Source organism: Stegostoma tigrinum, chromosome 39, assembly GCF_030684315.1.
Source record: "Stegostoma tigrinum isolate sSteTig4 chromosome 39, sSteTig4.hap1, whole genome shotgun sequence".
In the NCBI taxonomy this organism is placed as follows: Eukaryota; Metazoa; Chordata; class Chondrichthyes; order Orectolobiformes; family Stegostomatidae; genus Stegostoma; species Stegostoma tigrinum.
In genome coordinates, this window is record NC_081392.1 from 22,411,943 (window position 1) to 22,433,893 (window position 21,951).

Consider the following 21,951-nt stretch of genomic DNA (forward strand, 5'->3'; position numbering starts at 1 on the left):
CTTCTATTTGTCTCTATGTATCCACCTGGACGTCTTTCACATTATCCCACACTCCATCTGTGTATGCCCCCTATTTCCCATTTATGCTCTGTGTAAAGACTGACATTCGGAGACACTCTGAGAATGGAGTATTTCGTACCAGACTCACATTCCTCGGATAATGTGTCTGTCAGTTATGACTGAGGTAAGGAGACATATCTTGTCTCAAAAGATCCTGAATCGTCAGAATTCTAAATGGAATTCCTAATCCACCGGGAAAAAAAGACAATGCTGCCACAATTATAGGATTGAGGCAGAGAATGAGAGGGATCAGCTCGTGGTGTCTGGCCACATCCAAAACATTCCATGGTAAGGCTGCAGTTTATCCTGCCTCACCTCGTTATTCTGACCAAGCTGAGAACGAAAGGATGAGAATACAAGTAAAGGAGAAGCAGAAGTACTTGTGGGAGAGCAGAAAGAAACTTCATGATGAATCCAGCAGTAAAAGAGGAGACCCTGAAACAGCCACCTGATGACAAATGTGTTTTCTTTTCCAGGTAAATCTCATTGTCTCACAAAGCAGGGGCCATTGGAGTGAAGCAGTGACGGAGATGATCTTTGCTGGTTGTTCACGAGGTGAATGTTAAATTGTTGCTCATGTTTGTGCTCACGCCACAACTCTCCTGCGTGTAAGCCTCACACATAAACTGGAGAATGGTGCTGAAAACTGCTGAATTGGTGCTGAAGATCTGCCTACTGAGTCAGTATGGGTGGAAATTAGGAACAGCAAGGGAGCAGTCACCTCGTTAGGGGTTTACTACAGGCCACCAAATAGCAGCAGGGAGATTGAAGAAAGCATAGGTCGACAGATTTTGGAAAAGTGTGGTTGCAGTAGGGTTGTTGTAATGGATGACTTTAATTTTCCTAATATTGATTGGAACCTGCTTCGAGCAGAAGATTTGAATGGAGCTGTATTTGTGAGGTGTGTTCAGGAGGGTTTCCGAACGCAGTACGTTGACAGGCCGACGAGGGGAGAGGCCATTCTAGACTTGGTGGTCGGAAACGAGACGGGGCAGGTATCAGATCTTGTGGTGGGAGAGCATTTTGGTGATAGTGACCATAGCTGCCTCACATTCTACATAGCTATGAAGAAGGAGAGGATTAGGCAAAATGGGAGGATATTTAATTGGGGAAGAGGAAACTATGACGCGATTAGACACGAGTTAGGAAGCATGGACTGGGAGCAATTGTTCCATGGTAAGGGAACTATAGACATGCGGAGACTGTTTAAGGAACAGTTGTTGCGAGTGATGAGTAAATATGTCCCTCTGAGACAGGCAAGATGGGGTTAGATTTAGGAAACTTGGATGATGAGAGCGGTGGAGCTTCTTGTGAAAAGGAAGAAGGTAGCTTACATAAGGTGGAGGAAGCTAGGGCCAAGTTCAGCTAGAGAGGATTACTCACAGGCAAGGAAGGAGCTCAAAAAAGGTCTGAGGAGAGCCAGGAGGGGGCACGAGAAAGGCTTGGCAGAAGGAATCCGGGAAAACACAAAGGCATTTTACACTTATGTGAGGAATAAGAGAATGGTCAAAGAAAGAGTAGGGCCGATCAGGGATAGCATAGGGAACTTGTGTGTGGAGTCTGAGGATGTAGGGGAAGCCCTTAATGAGTTTTTTGCTTCTGTCTTTACGAAAGAAACGAACTTTGTAGTGAATGAAACCTTTGAAGAGCAGGTGTGCATGCTGGAATGGATAGAGATAGAGGAAGCTGATGTGCTGAAAATTTTGTCAAACATTAAGATTGACAAGTCGCCAAGCCCGGACCAGATGTGTCCTCGGCTGCTTTGGGAAGCGAGAAATGAAATTGCTTCGCCACTTGTGAAGATCTTTGCATCCTCGCTCTGCACTGGAGTCGTACCTGAGGACTGGGGAGAGGCAAATGTAATTCCTCTCTTCAAGAAAGGAAATAGGGAAATCCCCGGCAATTACAGACCAGTATGTCTCACGTCTGTCGTCTGCAAGGTGTTCGAAAGGATTCTGAGGGATCGGATTTATGACCATCTGGAGGATCACGGCTTGATCAAATACAGTCAACACGGCTTTGTGAGGGGTAGGTCATGCCTCACAAACCTTATCGAGTTTTTTGAGGATGTAACTAGAAAAGTTGATGAGGGTCGAGCTGTGGATGTGGTGTATATGGACTTCAGTAAGGCATTTGATAAGGTTCCCCATGGTAGGCTCATTCAGAAGGTCAGGAGGAATGGGATACAGGGGAACTTAGCTGCTTGGATACAGAATTGGCTGGCCAAGAAAAGACAGCGAGTGGTAGTAGAAGGAAAATATTCTGCCTGGAAGTCAGTGTTGAGTGGGGTTCCACAGGGCTCTGTCCTTAGGCCTCTACTGTTTGTCATTTTTATTAATGACTTGGATGAGGGGATTGAAGGATGGGTCAAAAAGTTTGCAGACGACACAAAGGTCGGAGGTGTCGTTGACAGTGTAGAGGGCTGTTGTAGGCTGCAGCGGGACATTGACAGGATGCAGAGTTGGGCTGAGAGGTGGCAGATGGAGTTCAACCCGGATAAATGCGAGGTGATGCATTTTGGAAGGTCGAATTTGGAGGCTGAGTACAGGATTAAGGATAGGATTCTTGGCAGTGTGGAGGAACAGAGGGATCTTGGTGTGCAGATACATAGATCCCTGAAAATGGTCACCCAAGTGGACAGGGTTGTTAAGAAAGCATATGGTGCTTTGGCTTTCATTAACAGGGGGATTGAGTTTAAGAGTCGTGAGATCTTGTTGCAGCTCTATAAAGCTTTGGTTAGACCGCACTTGGAATACTGCGTCCAGTTCTGGGCGCCGTATTATAGGAAAGATGTGGATGCTTTGGAGAGGGTTCAGAGGAGGTTTACCAGGATGCTGCCTGGACTGGAGGGCTTATCTTATGAAGAGAGGTTGACTGAGCTTGGTCTCTTTTCATTGGAGAAAAGGAGGAGGAGAGGGGACCTAATTGAGGTATACAAGATAATGAGAGGCATAGATAGAGTTGATAGCCAGAGACTATTTCCCAGGGCAGAAATGGCTAGCACAAGGGGTCATAGTTTTAAGCTGGTTGGAGGAAAGTATAGAGGGGGTGTCAGAGGCGGGTTCTTTACGCAGAGAGTTGTGAGAGCATGGAATGCGTTGCCAGCAGCAGTTGTGGAAGCAAGGTCAGTGGGGTCATTTAAGAGACTGCTGGACATGGATATGGTCACAGAAATTTGAGGGTGCATACATGAGGATCAATGGTCGGCACAACATTGTGGGCTGAAGGGCCTGTTCTGTGCTGTACTGTTCTATGTTCTATGTTCTGTTAAAACTTACAGATTTCCAGCTGCACAACGAGGCTGGCTCCCTACATTAGGAGCTTTGGCAGAGATTCATGTTAATAGCTTCTGTTGTGCAATTGGTCAGTGCATTCAGTTATTGACAGAAAGATTGTTGTTTTAAGACGGCCCCAGAGCACAGCTTCTTTCGTGTTACTACCCTTTGACGTTTCTGGTGAGACAGAAGTTCGTCAATTGGGATTGTGCCTTCAGGAGATAGCTTCGAAACTTTGTCAACTCCATTGTTATCTAGTCAGACCCCAGACGTCCAGGTTTAAATCCAGTTATTCTCAACATTGTGATCCAAGAATTAAACCAGCTATGTGCCTACATTTAATTCATAAAAAGTTTATGAAGAGATTGGAATCAAACAAACTCATCAATGATTTCTCTTCCCCAGCTCCACACTGAGTGAGACAGAGATATGCAGTCGGATTTGACATCACATTCTCCAATCCTCTGCTGTCAGCCGCTTGCTGCCCATCCCTGGGAGGCAAGTTCCAACAACCAGGCCAACGTTCCCCAACAACCGAGCACAGGTTCACGAAAAAAAAAAACAGGGAGACTTCATCCGTTCAGTAAACCCCAGAGCAGCATTGACAAAGTCTCCAAGTGAGTGGAATTTTCTCTCAGCTCCAATTGGGAATTTTCAACTGACACAAATAGTGAAAACCTGTTCCCAATGAACTGTTATTCTCCTGTGAAAAAGAACAAAAATCATTTTACATTTCACCACAGCTGCAGCAAATTCTTCCTGATCCTCGAATTTTTTTAACTGAACTCCGAAAATCCAGTCCCCAAATGTGAAGCTGAAAAAGCTGCTCCTGTACTGAGCAAACAACGTGCTGAATGTATTGAGTGAGACTGGACAGACAGACAGACCACTCACAGTGTGTATCAGAAATGACTGGGTTTATTAAGCTGATTCACCATCTCTCAGAGTGACTGACAGTCACATAGGCAGCTAAAGGATGAGGGCACCGACATTAAAATATGAATTTTGAATGTTCAGTGGAAATGGCTTCTAATGGTCTGAAGGAATAACAGCTGAAAAGTGGAAGTTGTAAAAGATGTTATTTGTGATTGAGAGGAATGAACTGGAAACTTGTGATTTTCGAGGTGGTTCATCTTCGCACATTGAAATGAGGTTGCAGGGGATTTGGCACAGTGTGAAAAGGGAAAATAAGGAGTACTTGTTCAAGCCTGGCTTGCTCAGTCGGTGGAGCGTGAGACTCTTAATCACACGGTCGTGGGTCCAAGCCCCACGCTCGGCGTCTTAGCTTCTTACCGCTTTGTTTTCTGAGGTGAAGCACAGCTCTCCAGCATTATCAGTGAAACCAGCAGCTTTCGCTGTGCTGAAAGCATGACTTCCCTTCTGATGCTTTGATTAAAAGACTGGCTTCCAGTTGTGCAGCGAAAATTGTTTCCACTTCACTGGAAATCCCAGAGATCAGTTTGTACATGCAGCTGCTGACGTAATAAATAACAGGACTTGCAAAGGCGCCAACCCAACTCCAATCCTGCACCAATAATTGTATTCAGAGACACTTCCTGGGTGGGTTCATGTCAAATGGAGCTGAAACAGAATTAACTAACTCTGAGGATACCACAGAAAACGTCAGTGAATTCTACTTGAACGATATTCAGTTGACTGGGAAAGTTATCTTCTTTTGAGGCTGTGTAAAATTTTCATTGTCGGTAAAAGAGGGGAAAAGTTGTGAGTTTTCCCTGTGTGACAAAAGTGATCTGGGCGAACCCAGATATTTCACTTCTGAAATATGTGTTCTTTATCAAAGTATAAACAAAAATACTTTCTCACAGGCACATGACTTTTTTGCGCAATGGAATCTGGCAAAGTGTGTTCAGCTTTCCATTGGTATTTGTTTCTATTGAAGAACTATCAGCACCTGGTGTGACCTTAATATTGTAGCCGGGCATTGCCGAGCAGCTAAGAAAATGGGCGAGGAGGATAGCGATCGTCCAAACATTTCAATGCACCTGCGCTTACGTTGTGTGCAATAGCAACATTGGAAAATGCCTCACTGCTGCTGTTTGATAGTGTGGCTGAGCAATCTAAAGTGTTGATTTAAAGTTCGAGTCTCTAAAGAAATGTGAGCTCAATATTCCCCCCACTGCCAGCTGTTATATCAAAGCTACGTAGGATGGGCTGTGTTTAGCTTGTCTCTGCTTTGCCCAATGTAATCTTCGAATTGGTCGAGCACAAAGAATTCATTGAGTTAGCGTTCATAGCGCGTTTCCATGTGCAGAAATACCCCAGCATGACAACAGGAATAAGCAGGCTGCACTGCTGCTTTACATTCCAGGCAAGCTGCATTTCTCACACTTTTGCTGCAAGTGAATACAGATTCTTATTTCGCTGCTGCTGTGAAACCAAATCCTGCATTGAACCTTTTTGCAGTTATATGCTGGTTTTTTTGGTGAAAAAGGAGGTGTAATTGAGATGTGAAATTTCTGTCACTTCCCTCAAGAAAGGAGCTGATGAGCAACTTTTTTGATACGCTGAAATCGTTGTGGTGCAGGCACACCGCATTGCTGACCAGAAGGGAAACCTAATCTAATTGAGACTGTGATAATGGGAACTGCAGATGCTGGAGAATCCACGATAACAAAGTGTGAAGCTGGATGAACATAGCAGGCCAAGCAGCATCTCAGGAACTCCTGAGGTGCTGCTTGGCCTGCTGCTTTCATCCAGCTCCACACTTTGTTATCTCTAATTGTGATAGTGATTGCTTGCATTCAATTTTCGTGGGACATTCTTAATCTATTCCTTTATTTCCTGACTTGAGCAGTTTCTAGTAAGTGTCCTTGCACGAGACCTCCAGCATATTTGGAGGAGCAGTTTGGAATTGCCCCGATGCCAGTTGCGTGAGTAGTTTGTAACACAGAGAACTGGAGTTGTTTCACAGAAAGCATTCATGCTTCGCTGTGTCTGGAAATACGTTCACCTTGTCATTTTTGCTTCTGTTGTGCGTTAAGATCTGTCTGTTTGAGGATTCGCTTGAGACATGAGGTGCAAATACGGTTTGAGAGGTATCTTCCCGAATCCAAAATCCTCATTGAAAACCTGGGAAGGTGTCACAGAGAATGGTCATTTTTGGCAAAAGTAATCAAACACTTCTCCTGTAGGGGGCTGTCATTCCTCTTCACCCAACCGATTCATATGCACATTCAGGTGCCTTTGAAATGTTGTAATTTTTACGAGCCTCCACCACTTCGTCTGGCAGTTCACTCCATACACGCACTGCATTCGGTGTGAAAAATGCCCCTCAGAACTTTTAAAATTTGTTCCCCTCTCGCATTCAATATATCCCCTCTCATTTTGCTCGCGGGCCCACTCTGGGAAAATGACATTGACTATGCACCCTGTCTGCAACCTTAATGATTTTACAAACTTCTATCTAGTCATTCATCAGCTTCTGATGCTCCGGGAAAAATTACCCCAGTTGGTTCAGCCTCACCCAATGGTCCAAACCCTGCAACTGTGGCAGTATCCTCGGGAACATTTCCTGGGCAATTTTACGGAGTATCATTTACTTTCAACAATGTCAATAACGCTGGACAGCGTCTATCTATTGAAAACAGAGAAATCAAACTTTCAACGGCTGCAAATTTCAATGGTGTTTGAAGGACAGCGGGGAGACAATTTGGGTGTAGTGTTTGTGTCGTGTAGTGGCTATCACATTTACCTAACTTGTACAAAGTCCGTGGTTCAGCACTAAGCAGAAGCGCTGGCGCTCGATTTATTACAATGACAGGTTTCTGCATTACTGTGGACAGAGTTGCCTTGCCCTTGTCATCAACAATCCTTTCATTCTGGGAAGTCACTCCAAACTACTGCTGTCATACCAGTTTGAGGAAAGAAGGGTAGTTGCAATATATTGCTATAGAAGGTTTTGTCAAATTTCGCTCTTTCCTGCTCCTGAATATGGGGCGATTTGTAGAGCCCAGGTGCTGAACCATTTTCAGTGCATTTGGGGTACCTGTGATTTTTTTTTCTGTCGTGCAGTCGTGTCATTTTTGATTTAGGTGCAAGAGCATCCCGGTTCAAATTCAAGGAGAAGCCTGATGTGCTGGCGTCGCAGTGCACCACCCTTTCATGATTTGCCCTCTCTGTCAAATGCATCTCAAAGTAGTCTCTGAGAGGCCTAATTCTGTTCCTGCCTGCCCTGTCACAAAATGCGCGTATCAGAACCAAAAGTCCGCAGTCATGTTTTGGAGTAGAGAAGCATGGTCGCTTTTCTAAGCACCGGTCACAATGTTAGTGGCTTATTGAGTCAACAACAAAAACGAATAGATTTACAGGCCCACTCTTTCGTACAGAAACTGGAACTAAAGTGTGGTCTTGAATCGAAGCCATGATGGATTTTAAACTGAAGGAATGACAAGACAGGCTGCTAAATAAGATGGTGTACATTTTGTTTTTATTTTCTTCACAAAGGAGTAAGAAAATCTAAACAAGGAGGGATAGAAAGTGCGGCCAATGCAGCTCCGGTGAAACAACCTCTACCATATTCAGACGTGAAGGTGACTCAGGCGCGGGAGCTTTTCAATTCTTGAACAAAAAGCAATCACGATCTGTTAGCACCTCTTTGACATCTCTGATTGCCTTTTATTCTCCGTCAGTATGTTTACAAAGTGCCTTTTGTGCATCTCTGAGCAAGTGCTGTGGAATTTATTTAAATTTAGTGAGTCGCTATTCTTCACTTCCCACGCAGGTTTCCAAACCAGCTGGCAGCCGTCTGATATTTGCTCATATCCAGGCCTGGAAAGCTCTGCAGGAAAATGGACGGCTTAGTAGAGAGACAAGAAAAGTAGCAACATGGTACTTGCACCGAGGCTCGAACAGCCTCGCAACATAATCTGTCATTCTCAGATTCTGAGGCCAACCTGGATTTATCAGATGGAGGACTTTTTTTCAGCCACTGGGTCTGCTAAACCAGCGTGGTAACTGTAATAATGCTGCACTGCATCATCTAGTACACGGCCTGCTCAGCCTCGTGTGTTTTCCCTACAGTCCAATGCTTTTCATGTTCCAAGTAAACATGAAAGTCATTTTTTCGAGCAATGAGCGAAATCTTTGACCAAAGTGAAAATCCAAATTCCAGAAATCTGATGCAGTCAGGACTTCTTTGTCAAGATATTGCTGAACATACTTTCTCACAGGCACATTACATTTTAGGCTCCATCAAATCTGACATGACGTTCAGCTTTCCGTGGGTATTTGTTTTGAATGAAGAGCTATCGGCATCCGGTACAAAATTAAATTTGTAGCCAGGCTTTGCCGAGCAACTAAGTAAATGGATGAGGACGACAGTGTTCCTCTGGGCGTTTCCCTGTGCCTTCACTTTGGTTATGTGCAGTAACAACATTGCGCAACGTCACCCTCTGCCTGTGTGCTTGTGTGGCCGGGCAGTCTAAGGTGAATTAAGGTTTCATTCTCTGACAAGGTGTGGGTTCAAATCCGACCACTGGCTGCTGATTTTTTCCAGACCTGTGCAGGATGGGCTGCATGTAACGTGTCTTAGTTTCATTCAATGCAATTTTTGATGTGTCAGAGCACAGCAAATTCATCAGGTCAGCATCCACGGTGTGTTTCCATGGTGCAGTGGTTAAGGCATGCAGAATTTCCCCAGCTTGACAGTGAGAACAAGCAGGCTCCGCTGCAAGTGAATACAGATTCCTATTTCGCTGCTGCTGTGAAACAAAATCCTGCATTAAACTGACTCGCAGTTATTTGCTATTTTTTGGTGAAAAGGGCGGTAACTGAGTTGTGAAATTTCTTTCACACCCTTCCAGAAGAGAGCTGATGAGCCACTTCCTTGATACGCTGAAATTGTTGTGGTGCAGGTACACCTACATTGATCACCAGAAGGGAAACATAATCTAATCAAGGCAGTGATTGCTTGCGAGAGATAATGTGAGCTGCAGATGCTGGAGAATCCAAGATAATAAAGTGTGAAGCTGGATGAACACAGCAGGCCAAGCAGCATCTCAGGGTCACAAAAGCTGACCTTTTGGGCCTAGACCCTTCATCGGAGATGCGTTCACTTTTTGTAGGTAATTCTTATACGATTATTTTATTTCCTGACTTGAACAGTTTCCAGTAAGTGGCGTTGCACTAAACATCCAGCGCATTTGGAGGAGCAGTTTGGAATTGCGCGGATGCCAGCTGTGTGAATTCACGAAACTTATAATAATTCACGATGCAGAAAACTGGAGGTGTTTCACAGAAGGCATTCATGTTTTGGTGTGTCCGGAAATACAATCGCCTTGTCATTTTTCCTTTGCTTTGGGGATTCACATGACAACTGAGGTGCTAGCATGGTTTGTGAGGTATCTTCCTGCATCCAATATCCTCACTGAGAACGTGGGAAGGTGTCACAGAGAATGGTCATTTTAGGCAAAAGTGTATGAACACTTCGCCTGTGGGAGTCTCTTATTCCTCTTAGCCCAACCGATTCATACACGCATTCAGGTGCCTTTGAAATGTTGTAGTTTGTACGAGCCTCCAGGACTTCATCTGGCAGTTCGTACACGCACCACATTTGGCATGAAAAAATGCCCCTCAGAACACTTTTAACTTATTTCCCCTTTCATCTTAAATATATGCCCTGGGTAAGTTTACGTGGTATCTTTTACTTTCTCCAATATCAATAATGCTGAACAGTATCAATCTATTTAAAACAGAGATCAAACGTTGAATGGCGACAAATTTCAAGCGTGTTTGAAGGGCAGTGGGTAGAGCACTTACGTGCTGTGTTTCTGTAGTGTCATGGTTATCGCATTCACCTAACACGTGTAAGGTCCCCGGTTCGAAACCGGGCAGAAACAAGAGCACTCCCTTTAGCACTGCAACAGGTTTCTGCATTTCTGTGGACAGAGCTCCCTTACCTTGCTCTTGTCATCAGCGAGCCTTTCATTCTGGTCAGCGACCCAAACCTGCTGCTGTCATAACACTTTTGTTGTGGAAAGGAGGGTAATTCCAAAGCATTGCTGTGGAAAGCTTTGTTCAATTTCTCTCCTTCCTGCTCCTGAATATGGGACGATGTGTAGAGCAGAGGTGCTCAACCTTTTTGTAAGTGCAATCGGCGTGCCCATACGTTTTTTTTCCTTAATGCAGTCCTGTCGCTTTTGCTTTCTGTGCGAAAGCATCCCAGTTCAAAGTCAAGGAGAAGCCTGATGTGCTGGTGTCGCCATTGGTTACACTCATTCATGATTTCCCCTCTCTGTCAAATGCATTTTAAAGTAGTCTCTGAGAGGCGTCATTCTGTTGTTTTCTGCCCTGTCTCAAAGTGCGTGAATCAGAACCAGAAGTCATCAATCATGTTTTGGAGTAGACAAACATGGTCGCATTTCTAAGCACCGGACACAATATTGGCGGCTTATTAAGTCAACAACAGGAACGAATGCATTTACAGACTCACGCTCTCGCACAAAAACTGAAATTAAAGTGTGCTCTTGTATCGAAGCCATGTTGGATTTGAAACTGAAGAAATGACAAGACAGGCTGTCAAATACGATTGTGTCCATTTTGTTTTTATTTTCATTGCAAAGGGGCAAGGCTATCTAAACAAGGAGGAATAGGAAAGTGCGGCCAATGCAGCTCCGGTGAAACAACCTCTACCATATTCAGACGTGAAGGTGACTCAGGCGCGGGAGCTTTTCACTTCTTGAACAAAAAGCAATCAAGAGCTGTTAGCACCTCTTTGACATCTCTGATCGCCTTTTATGCTCCGTCAGTATGTTTACAAAGTGCCTTTTGTGCGCCTCTGTGCAAGTGTCGTGAAATTTAGTAAAATTTAGTGAGTCGCTTTTCTTCGTTTCCCACGCAGGTTTCCAAACCAACTGGCTGCTGTCTCACATTTGCATACGTCCAGGCCTGCAAAGCTCTGCAGGAAAATGGGCAGTTTACGAGAAAGAGAAGAAAAGTAGCAACTTGTACCTGCACCGTGGTTCGAACAGCCTCACAACGTGATCTGCCATTCTCAGATTCTGAGGCCAACCTGGATTTATCAGACTGAGGGCTTTCTTTCAGCCACTTGGCCTGCTCAATCTGCGTGGTAACTGTAAGTGAGCTGCACGGCATCATCTCGTACACGGGCTGATCAGCTTGGTGCGTTTTCCCTGCAGTCCAATGCTTTTCATGTTCTGTGTAAGTGCGAAAGTTGTTCTGTTTCGAGCAATGACGAAATTGCTTACCAAAGCTAAAAAAGAAAATTCCAGAAATGTGGTGTAGTCATGTGTTCTTTATCGAAGCAGATCCGAATATACTCTCTCACAGTCACTTTACATTTGTTACTCAACCAAAGGTGCTTTCAGCTGTCCGTTAGTATTTGTTTTGATTGAAGGGCTATCAACATCTGGTGCTAAATTAATATTGTGGCCGGACGTAGCTGAGTAACTAAGCGCATCGACGAGGAGGTTTGGGTTGCTCGAAACTTCACTTTAGTTGTGTGCAGTAGCAGCATTGGAAACTGTCATGTTTGAGCTAGCAGGCCGTCGTGTTGTAGTGTGGCCAAGCGGTCTAAGGCACTGGATTTAGTTTCCAGTGGGAAAGCTTCCCAGAAGCGTCGGTGCAAATTCCACTGATGCTAACTGTTATACCGAAGCTTGATAGGGATGAGCTGTCATTCACTAATCTTTGTTGCTGGACAGCAAAAAGCCTGCATTGTTTCAGCGTTCATGTTTCCATGGTGTAGTGGTTATCACAAGTGGAGTGCTCCCCAGGCTGCACTGTTGCATCATGTTCCAGGCAGGATGCGTTCCTCACCCTATTGACTGAAAATGAATGGAGATAGTTATTCGCTGCTGATGCAAAACAAATTCATGCATTGAATCTACTCACAGTTGTTTGTCTTTTTTGGTGAAAAGGATGGTTGTTGAGATGTGAAATTTCTCTCATTTCCTTCATTTTTTGTTGTGTAGAACGGCGCTAATGAGCCACCTTCTTGATACTCTGCAATCATAACAGCATAAGACCAGAAGACACAGGAGCAGAAATCGGGCCATATGGCCGATCGAGTCTGTTCCACCGTTCAATCATGGCTGATAAGTTCCTCAACCTCATTCTCCTGCTTTCTCCCTGTAACCCTTTATCCCGTTGATCAACAAGAACCTATCTATCTTAGTCTGAACTGCACTGGATGAACTGGCCCTCACAAGCTTCTGTGGCAGTGAATTCCATAGATTCACTACGCTCTCGCTGAAGAAGTTTCTCATTATCTCCGTTTTAATAAGTCTTCTCTTTACTCTAAGGCTGTGCTGATAATTCCTAGTCTCTCTGGCAAATGAAAGCATCTTCCCAAAATCCACTATGTCCAGACCATTCAGTACTCTATAAGTTTCGATTAGATCCCCTTGCTCAATTCTAATCTTCAGTGAATATACTTGCAGAGCCCTCAAATGTTCCTGGTATGTTAAGCTTTTCATTCTTGCGACCATTCTCGTGAATCCCCTCTGAATCCACTGCAGGGCCAATACATCTTTCCTGAGATATGGGGCCAAAAACTGCACACAATACTCCAAATGTGACCTGACCAGAGCCTTATAAAGCCTCAGTGGTACATCCCTGGTTTTATATTCAAGTCCTCAAAATAAATGCCAACATCGTATTTTCCTTCCTGACTACTGACTGAACCTGAAAGTTTACCTTGCAAAAATCCTGGGCTAGGAAGTCCAAGATTCTTTGAACTTATGACTTCTGAATTTTCTACCCATTTAGAAAATAGTTCATGCTTTTATTCTTCTGACCAAAGTGCTTGACCTCACACTTGCCCACGTTGTTCCCACTTTCCATCTGCCACTTCTTTGTCCACTCTCCTACACTACCCAAATCCTTCTGCAGCCTCCCCATCTCCTCAATACTACCTGTCCCTCCACCTATCTTTGTATCATTTGCAATTCGAGCTGGAATGCCCACAGTTCTTTCATGTGGATCATTAACATATAAAGTGAAAACTTGTGATCCCAACACTGACCCTTGCAGGTATATCAAATCACCTGAGCTGCCCAAGGAAGAAGAGACATTAATATGCCTTCTTTATGTGGGAAGTCCAGGAGAGGTTGTTGGTTGACATTGCTCCAAGGAGCATAGCGCTCTCCACCCTCTCAAACTCAGTTCTGTGAATATAGATGCATGAATGTTCATTTTTTGCTATCAATAATTGGTTTCAATATCTGATCTTTTTACAGGAGGAGGTGTAGGACAGAGCCTCCATGCTCTATTTCTGGGATGTTCTGCAGACGATGTGGTGTGAATCCACCTTGCTGCCCACTGAGACTGTAGAGATTGAATTTGCACCAGCTTGATATAATAGGGAGATGGCGTCAGGACGATAGCTTCTAAGCTGTGCCAGGTGGAAATGGGCCTGACAGTCGTTGTGAAGTCAGAATTACTCTTCACTGAACATTGGTTTTTACTTGGTTGCTGAGATATAGAAGTTTCAGAATCACCACATGAGTTGTCCCGGTCTTCTTCGGCTCGTACAGTGTCTGCTCTATGGTGGGTGGTCGGGGGAGGATGAAGGGCACAGCACCACCCAGTTTGGCCCGTTCTGTCCTATTCCAGGCTGTTTCTCCTGGAATAAAAGAAAGGGACGGAGGGAGCGAGGGCAAAAGTGGGTGGGCCTTCTGTCAGTGCTGGTGCAGATGAGGGAAGAATGTTAAGATGTCCGGAGTGATCCAGTCGACAGGGTTGAATCCATGCAGTGTTATTAATATGGGGGATATAACTGAGGTGAAGGAAAGGGGAAAGAGAGCGAGAAGATGCTGCATGTGACAGTGACAGTGGTGGAGCATGAGCCTTGTTCGGGGGTAGCTGCTCTAACAGATATACAGTAAGTGTAAGGGAGCAGAGAGAATATGGTAACACTTATCCTGTCAGAGTGGGGAAGGTCATTGATGCTTGCCCTGTATTGCTGGACATTTCTTCAGACTGCAGGTACTGCACTGAGCTGGATGGTGAGGTCAGACCATGCTTGGTGGGTCTGGTGGTGTGGTTTCGCCCCAAAATAGAATGGTCCTCCTCTGTACCAGCTCTTACACCAGGATCTCCAACAGATGCCCCAAACCCCCTGTTGACAAATCATGGTGCATTTGCCCCTTATCTGCCTGGCTCGGTGAAAACTGTGCAGGGCAGCTCCGAACTAAGAAAGGTTAACCATGTGCCCATTGGCTTTTAAAACTGGCACCAGCACCAGGGATCATGGAACCCAGGTAATGATGTGTACCTTCAGACATGAGGAATGGGAGAACCAGGCTGGCATTGAATGAAATGGATGGCATGGGAAGGGTAGGTAGTTAAGGAAGGGAGTTTGATAAAAGAACACCAGAAAACTTGCCTGGCCTTGTGGAGAGAAAGCCTCCATCAAACCCCATGAAAATGACACCGGCAGATTACTATAAAATTCAGCCCAATGAGTCGAAGAATGTGCCAGGACAGTGGGTATTCACCACCATGATGTACAGTACATGGTCGCACTGCAACATTAATGGAGTCAGAATTCCTTCAGTTCCTCAAACTCTCCTAATTTTAACTACTGACAACTCCAGAATACACTTCACTGTGGCTCATCCCATTTGCTATTTTAACCTTGAGATTATGAAATGCAGATCTCCTGATGCCAATAATCTCCTGCTGATAATCCCAGCTTCAAACCAGCAGAAGCAAATTTTAGATGGCTCATATCCGAAGTAAGGACAAAATCTCATGCATCGTGACTTCTCTGCTCACTAGTCTATATTGTTATTGGGTCTGGAAGAAAAATGGCGCCACTGGGACCAGGTGAAGAACTGAATGAACACAGCAGGCCATTGCAGCATCAGAGGAGCAGGAAGGCTGACATTTCGGGCCTAGACCCTTTTTCAGAAATCCAGCTCTACACCTTGTTATCTCAGATTCTCCAGCATCTGCAGTTCCTCCTACCTCTGAACCACTGGGGGCCATCAAGGAGAATATGATCAAGGAGATGGAGCCATACTTCCAATGTCTGAACAGGTCGGAGTGAGCCCTCCAGTTCACACTGTACTACCAAGTCCTGTAATTGCTCTCTATTTCAGTAACATGCTGATTTCCATTCTTCTGAGGAAAGGAAAGAAAAGAGACAGGTGATGTGTCATGTTACATCCCATCTGCCAAACTATTATCCATTGACTTCGCCTGTCTGTGTCCACTTACAGATACTCCGCCTTCTGTTGAAAATTTAATTGCCTGCTTGTCTTAATATCACCACCAAATGTAGTTACTGTACATTTGTACCACTTTTCCCATTCATTGATACAGTTTGTGAATAGTTGAGCACCCAGCACTGGCCACAGTGTGACTCCATTTGTGATGTTCTGTCAAACTGATCAAGACTGATGTATCCTGAGCATCCGCTTCCTGCCTGATAACCAGTCCCTCCCCTATTCCTGTGTAGTACATTCCAAGGACTGATTAAGAACGCAGAGCATCAGTCAGCAATTCAGCCCCTCCAGCCTGCTCCACCATTTAATATGATCATGGCTGAGGTCATCTTGGTCTCAGGTCCCCTTTCCACTGCACTCTCGGATAGTGAATTACACAGAATTGGGGCGGCACAGTGGCTCAATGGTTAGTACTGCAGCCTCACAGCGTCAGGGACCCAGGTTCAATTCCAGCCTCGGGCGACTGTCTGTGTGGAGTTTGCACACTCTCCACGAGACTGTATGGGTTTCTTCCGGGTGTTCCGGTTTCCTCCCACAGCCCAAAGATGTGCAGGCTGGGTGGATCAGCCATGCTAAATTGCCTGTAGTGTTCAGGGGTGAGTGGGTTATAGGGAGATTGGGTCTGGGTGGTATTCTTCAAGGGGCAGTGTGGACCTGTTGGACTGAGGGGCCTGTTTTCACTCTGTAGGGAATCTAATCATAACCCTTTGAGAATTCTCCTCATCCCTGCCTTAAATCTGCTCGGCCTTATGTGAAAACTGTGGTTACTTGTTCCAGATTGGCCTACATGAGGAAATGTCCACTCCACATGTACATTCTCAAACAGGATTGGCTTCCTACAAACCTCAATGAGATCTCCTCTCATTCTTCTAAACTCCAGAGAGTATACGTGCAAACTGATCAGTCTCTCCCCATAAGACACACTCCTCTTTGCTGGAAACAATTTAGTGAAACTCTTCTGAATTGCCTCCAATACAATTTCTTTCCCCCCTCCAATCAGGACACCAAAACTGTGCACAGTACTTCATTTGCAGGCGCGCTAAAGGCTTGCCCAATTGCAGCAAAGCTTTCCAGCGTTTTAGAAAGAAACACTGAAATTACACTAGCTTTGCTTATTACCTGTTGCACTTACATGCAGTTTTTCTGTGATAAGTATTATGACACCAATACCCCTGTACATCTAAGCACTCTGAAGTTTCTCTCCATTTAGATAATACCTTTCCTTTCCTTTAGATGAATAGATAATGCAATAATAATCCATATTAAATTTCTTCTGCCGAACATTGGCCTATTTACCGCACCTATCCATAACCATTTGCACATTGCAGACATCTTCAATACATCTAACGTTTCTACCTAATTTAGTGTCATCTGAAGACGTAGCTAAAGTATTTAACACTCACTTATCCAGTTAATAATATAGATTGCTAAGGTTTCGAAATTTGAACTGAACTCCATTCCATCCCAAATGTTGTCAACAAGAAAACGACTCAACTATTCCATCTGTGCCTATTTTGTTGTTTCATTGATACTCTGCCAAAGCTAATAAATTACTCCTAACCCCAAGTACTCTTAGTCTGGATTAATCACTTGTCTGGCACCTTACTCAATGCCTTCTGGAAGTCCAGATGAATTACATTTCCAAGATCCCCATCATTCAACTTGCTTACTGTACAAACTGCAAGTCACTGTGCCGTCATCTATAAAGAACTTGAGTAAATAATTCAGATTCTGTTCATGCTTCATGAAAAATTGCTGACCGTGATGGAATGTGGTTCAACTTTGAAAAGCTTCTGTTATTAATTCCATTAAATCCATTAATAATGGATTTCAACAATTTACCTTGAACCCCAAGGTGTGGCTCACTACTTTTTATTCCCTCGTGTATATGATTATGTTAAGCTCTTCCTTTTCCTTATCTTCTATATCAATTTCTCTGTAACAGGCACAAAGCTGTAAAATATCTGCTCTAAATGCCGTGCAAGAGACATGAGTGATGGTTGGACTCATTCTGTGCAAAATATAAGAACATCTTTCATTCTTGTAAACTCCAATGTCTACTGAGTCACACTGATCATCCTTGCTTTATCAGTGTTGTGAAGTTGGGGAAAGTATTTGTGAACTGGGAGGCAGGGCGTTAAAATTTGACATTGGTACAATATTGCTTTTTGCAAAATATTGCTGTTTGTAAAATGCTCGGGGTGGAAACAGTTTATGGTCCCTGTAAAAGAAGATGTGATTTTTCTCCGCTTCGAGATTCAAGACTGATGTCTGTGGGCAGCAGCTTGTGCGTTTGGAGGAGCACTGAGCACTGAGGACCTTAATTGAATCATTTGTGTCAAAGAGCTGTGTGGTTAACAGGGAAAATGGCAGTTTTGTTTTGTTATCAAAGCAACAAGTCTTGAATATAGCCAATTAATTTGAACCAGGCACTTAGATAACCAAAATGAATTAAATTTCAGCCTGATGATTTTTCCAACACAGGAACAATCCTATTGTTAGAAATTGATATGTCATCAAGGGTATAAAAGCAGAGAGGAGTTGGACAAAGACAGGAGAGTGAACTGCCTGCTGCCGAAGTTAACAGCCCTCAGCTCTAAAGAGAGAATCACTGGCTTGCACAGAATTCTCTCAGCCTTAGACAAAACATCATCACAGTGAATGGTACCTCCGGCACAATTAGTTAACATTTATGACAGACGATTCGATGCAGGTGGCATTCTTGACAGAAAATTCAACAGAGAAGACGTAGACCATTCCAGAAGATGTAACGTGTCTGTAATTTTCAAATACTTTTTTCATTATTTTATATTAGTGGGACTTGTATTTTTGAGAACAACATGCCATTAGATATTTTGGGGCAAGTGTTAGTAATTAGAAGAAGTTTGTTCATTTGTTAATAGTTTAGTTAATGTATTCACCATAACAGTTAGATAAATAAATCATTACTCATTGATTGTAAGGTCAGTGTGAGGGGTTTACTTTATTGAAAGATTAGAAGTTGTTGAAAAAAAAAATAAACTAGCTAACCCACTCTCTTAAAAGATTACAGGGTGAGCCACTCCTCTCTGGGAGTTTGGTCAGAGATAATGGGAACTGCAGATGCTGGAGAATCCAAGATAACAAAGTGTCGGGCTGGATGAACACAGCAGGCCAAGCAGCATCTTAGGAGCACAAAAACTGACGTTTCGGGCCTAGACCGTGTGAGTTTTGGGTATTGTTGTCATGGTGGGGGAGTTGTCCAGTTGTGCTTCACAGCACCTTTATTGAAGGAATCATTGATGGAGCTATCTCTGAGCTGCTTCTAATGCAACATTATCCTTTCTTCAGTGAGCTGTCTAAATTTCTATACACTAATCCAGATGTGATCTCACTATGATCCTGTAACAGTAGAAGCCACACTTTGCCAGCCTGTTGTAAGGCTCCCAACCCATGTTAGAGGAAAGCACAGCATTGCTGAAATATCATTGTCCTTCTCTGTGGGAGATCTTGTAAAAATGTTGCAATGACACTTGAAAAGAACGAATAAGATCTAGTGAGATGATTTCAACGTCGATGTAGGAAATGCAAAATATTCTGCCCGAATCTACCATTAATCTCCTCAGAGTCCACGTTGTTTGGATTCCCTAATCTGAAAAATAAAGTGGAGATTAGGAATGGGAAGGAGAAGCACACATTAAGGGGAGTCATATTTCAAAGACAAAACTTCAATATCAATGTTGGGCATGCTATAAAAAAAGCAAATTAGATATACAATTTGTGAGTAGTGCCAAAATAATGGACAGATTCAATTTTCATCGAAACTGTGTTAACTAAGTACTAATGCTGCGCAAAATGGATTTCATGAGCATGTATGATGTGGTTAACTTTAACAGTATGTTGAGCACCAAGCTCAAGATAAAGCAATATAGGAATTGATGTTGTGCGAACAGAACTGTGAATTGGAAACCTTAATGGAAAGGAACTGTTTTAATTACAGTAACTACAGTATGTTGAATTTTATATGACATCTGTTAAGATTTTTAAAAAAATTACAGTTATAAACCTCAGACCGGCAATCTATGAAGTCATGAGGGGCAAGGCGACTTCAGTGAGTTGGAAAAGTACATGAGGAAAGACTTATTGGAGACAGGCGGTAGAACATAGAACATAGAACAGTACAGCACAGGACAGGCCCTTCAGCCCAGCATGTTGCACTGAACTTTTACCCAAAGCCTAAGGTCTATCTAACCTTCACCACTACCTTATACTATCATCCACATGCCTATCTAATAGCACTTAAATGCCCCTTATGAGGGCAACTCCACTACCTTCACCAGCAATACATTCCACGCCCGACCACTCTCTGAGTAAAGAATCTACCTCTGACATCTCCCTGCTATCTACCTTCTTTCATTTTAAACTATATACCCTCATATTAGCTACATGCACCCGAGGAAAAAGTCTCTGGTTGTCTACTCTATCTATACCTCTGATCATTTTGTACACCTCTATCAAGTCACCTCTCATCCATCGTGGTTCTATAGAAAAAAGCCGTAGCTCTCTCAACCTTCCCTCGTAAGGCCTTCCCTCCATTCCAGGCAACATTCTGGTAAATCTCCTCTGGACCTTTTCTAACGCGTCCAAATCTTTCCTGTAATGAGGTGACCAGAACTGGACACAATACTCCAGATGTGGCCAAATCAGGCTTTTGTATATCTGGAGCATAACTTGAACTCAATTCCTCTATTAATGAAAGCTAACACACCATACACCTTCTTAATACCTATGTCCACCTGGGTGGCAGCTTTCAGGGAACTGTGAACAGGAACCCCAAGATCCCTCTGCTCCTCCACACTGCCAAGAATCTTTACGTTCACCCTGCATTCTGCTTTCAAGTTTGTCTTTCCAAAATGACTGTCATTCATAGAATCTCTGTGAGGCGTACAATATACACATCTCCCCCAAGTGCAAACAACAAAATGGAAAGGTGACTCAATGATTGTTAATGAAAGTAAAAGATTGCGTTAGAGCAAAGAAAGCAGATTGCAAATATGTCATCTATTATGATAAGCCATGGATTCACAGTAATTTAGCACCAGGCAAAGGGGGAAAAAGAAAATGATCAAAACAAAAATCAAAAAAGGGAACAAGAATTCAAACTAACAAGAAATATAAAGACATCCAGAAAGAAAAATGAAAACAATTTCAAATATGGAACAGTGATTGCACGGACAGCAAAATTTATTCTAGAGAACAGAGACATTATAGGGAAACTGAACAGTTGCTTGGTGCCTGTCTTCATGAGGAAGATCCAGAAAATCTCCCAAAATATTAAATGACTGTGGGACTTGTGTGACTAAAGACTAAAAACATTCATAACAGTGATAAGGTAGTATTTGAAAACATAGCAGAATTGAGCATAAGTGTGTCTGATGGCGCAAATATAATTCATGCTAGAATTTCAATGCAGCAGCAATAGGCACATCGATTGCATTGAGCATCACTGAATTATTTTCCTATACATACTACAAAGACAAGAAACTAGTCTGGATAAATAGAAGAATATAAATGTATTCAAACAGTTTAAGAATGGAAGAGGATGGTGAACTACAGATCAGTTAACTTGTCATCCACGGTATGGAGTCTGTTGGAATCCATTGCAATGTGTAAGATATTTGATATTTAGAAAGTAATAGCTAAATTGGAGAGAATATTAATGAATTTATGAAAAGAAAATTCCTATTAACAAGCTTCTAGTTTCAAATTGTTTGAAGATCTTTTTTAATACATAGACAATGGAGAACCAGTGGATGAGGTATATATGGGTATTCAGGAGTACTTTCTCGCAGCTTACACAGTGAGTTAGGAAATAAAGTTAAAACAAAGGGTATATGGAGGAGCATGTGAAAATGGAAAGGTAAAAGTTAGGGTTTACCTTCTTTTAAAAGAAATCAGAATATAGAAGTAAAGACATCCTGTAGCAGTTGCATAGAGTGTTAGTAAGACTGGACCTGAAGTACTGACTACTGTTTTCTGAGGAAGACTACCTTGAGCAAAGAGGAAGTGAGGTCGTTATTCTGCAGTTTAATCTCACAGATTGCAAGGCTGTCTGATGAGGAGATTCGACCTGTGTTCTTCAGAGTTTCAACGTTTGACAGTGATAACAGTGAAACTTAGAATATTCAGACAGAGGGAACTGACTAACACAGGGGAATGAAGAAGTGCAAGCAGGCAATATCAGGGACAATCCCAAAATATTCTACATGTACATCATGTGAAAAAAAAGATTGGAACAATTAGGGCCTATCAGAAACCAAAAGGAATCTGTGTGTGAAGCTGGAGAACATTGACAGATTGTTACATGGGTATTTTGCACCCGTTTATTTGGGAGAAGGAGGATGCAAGTTAAGAATTCCAAAAGGTGA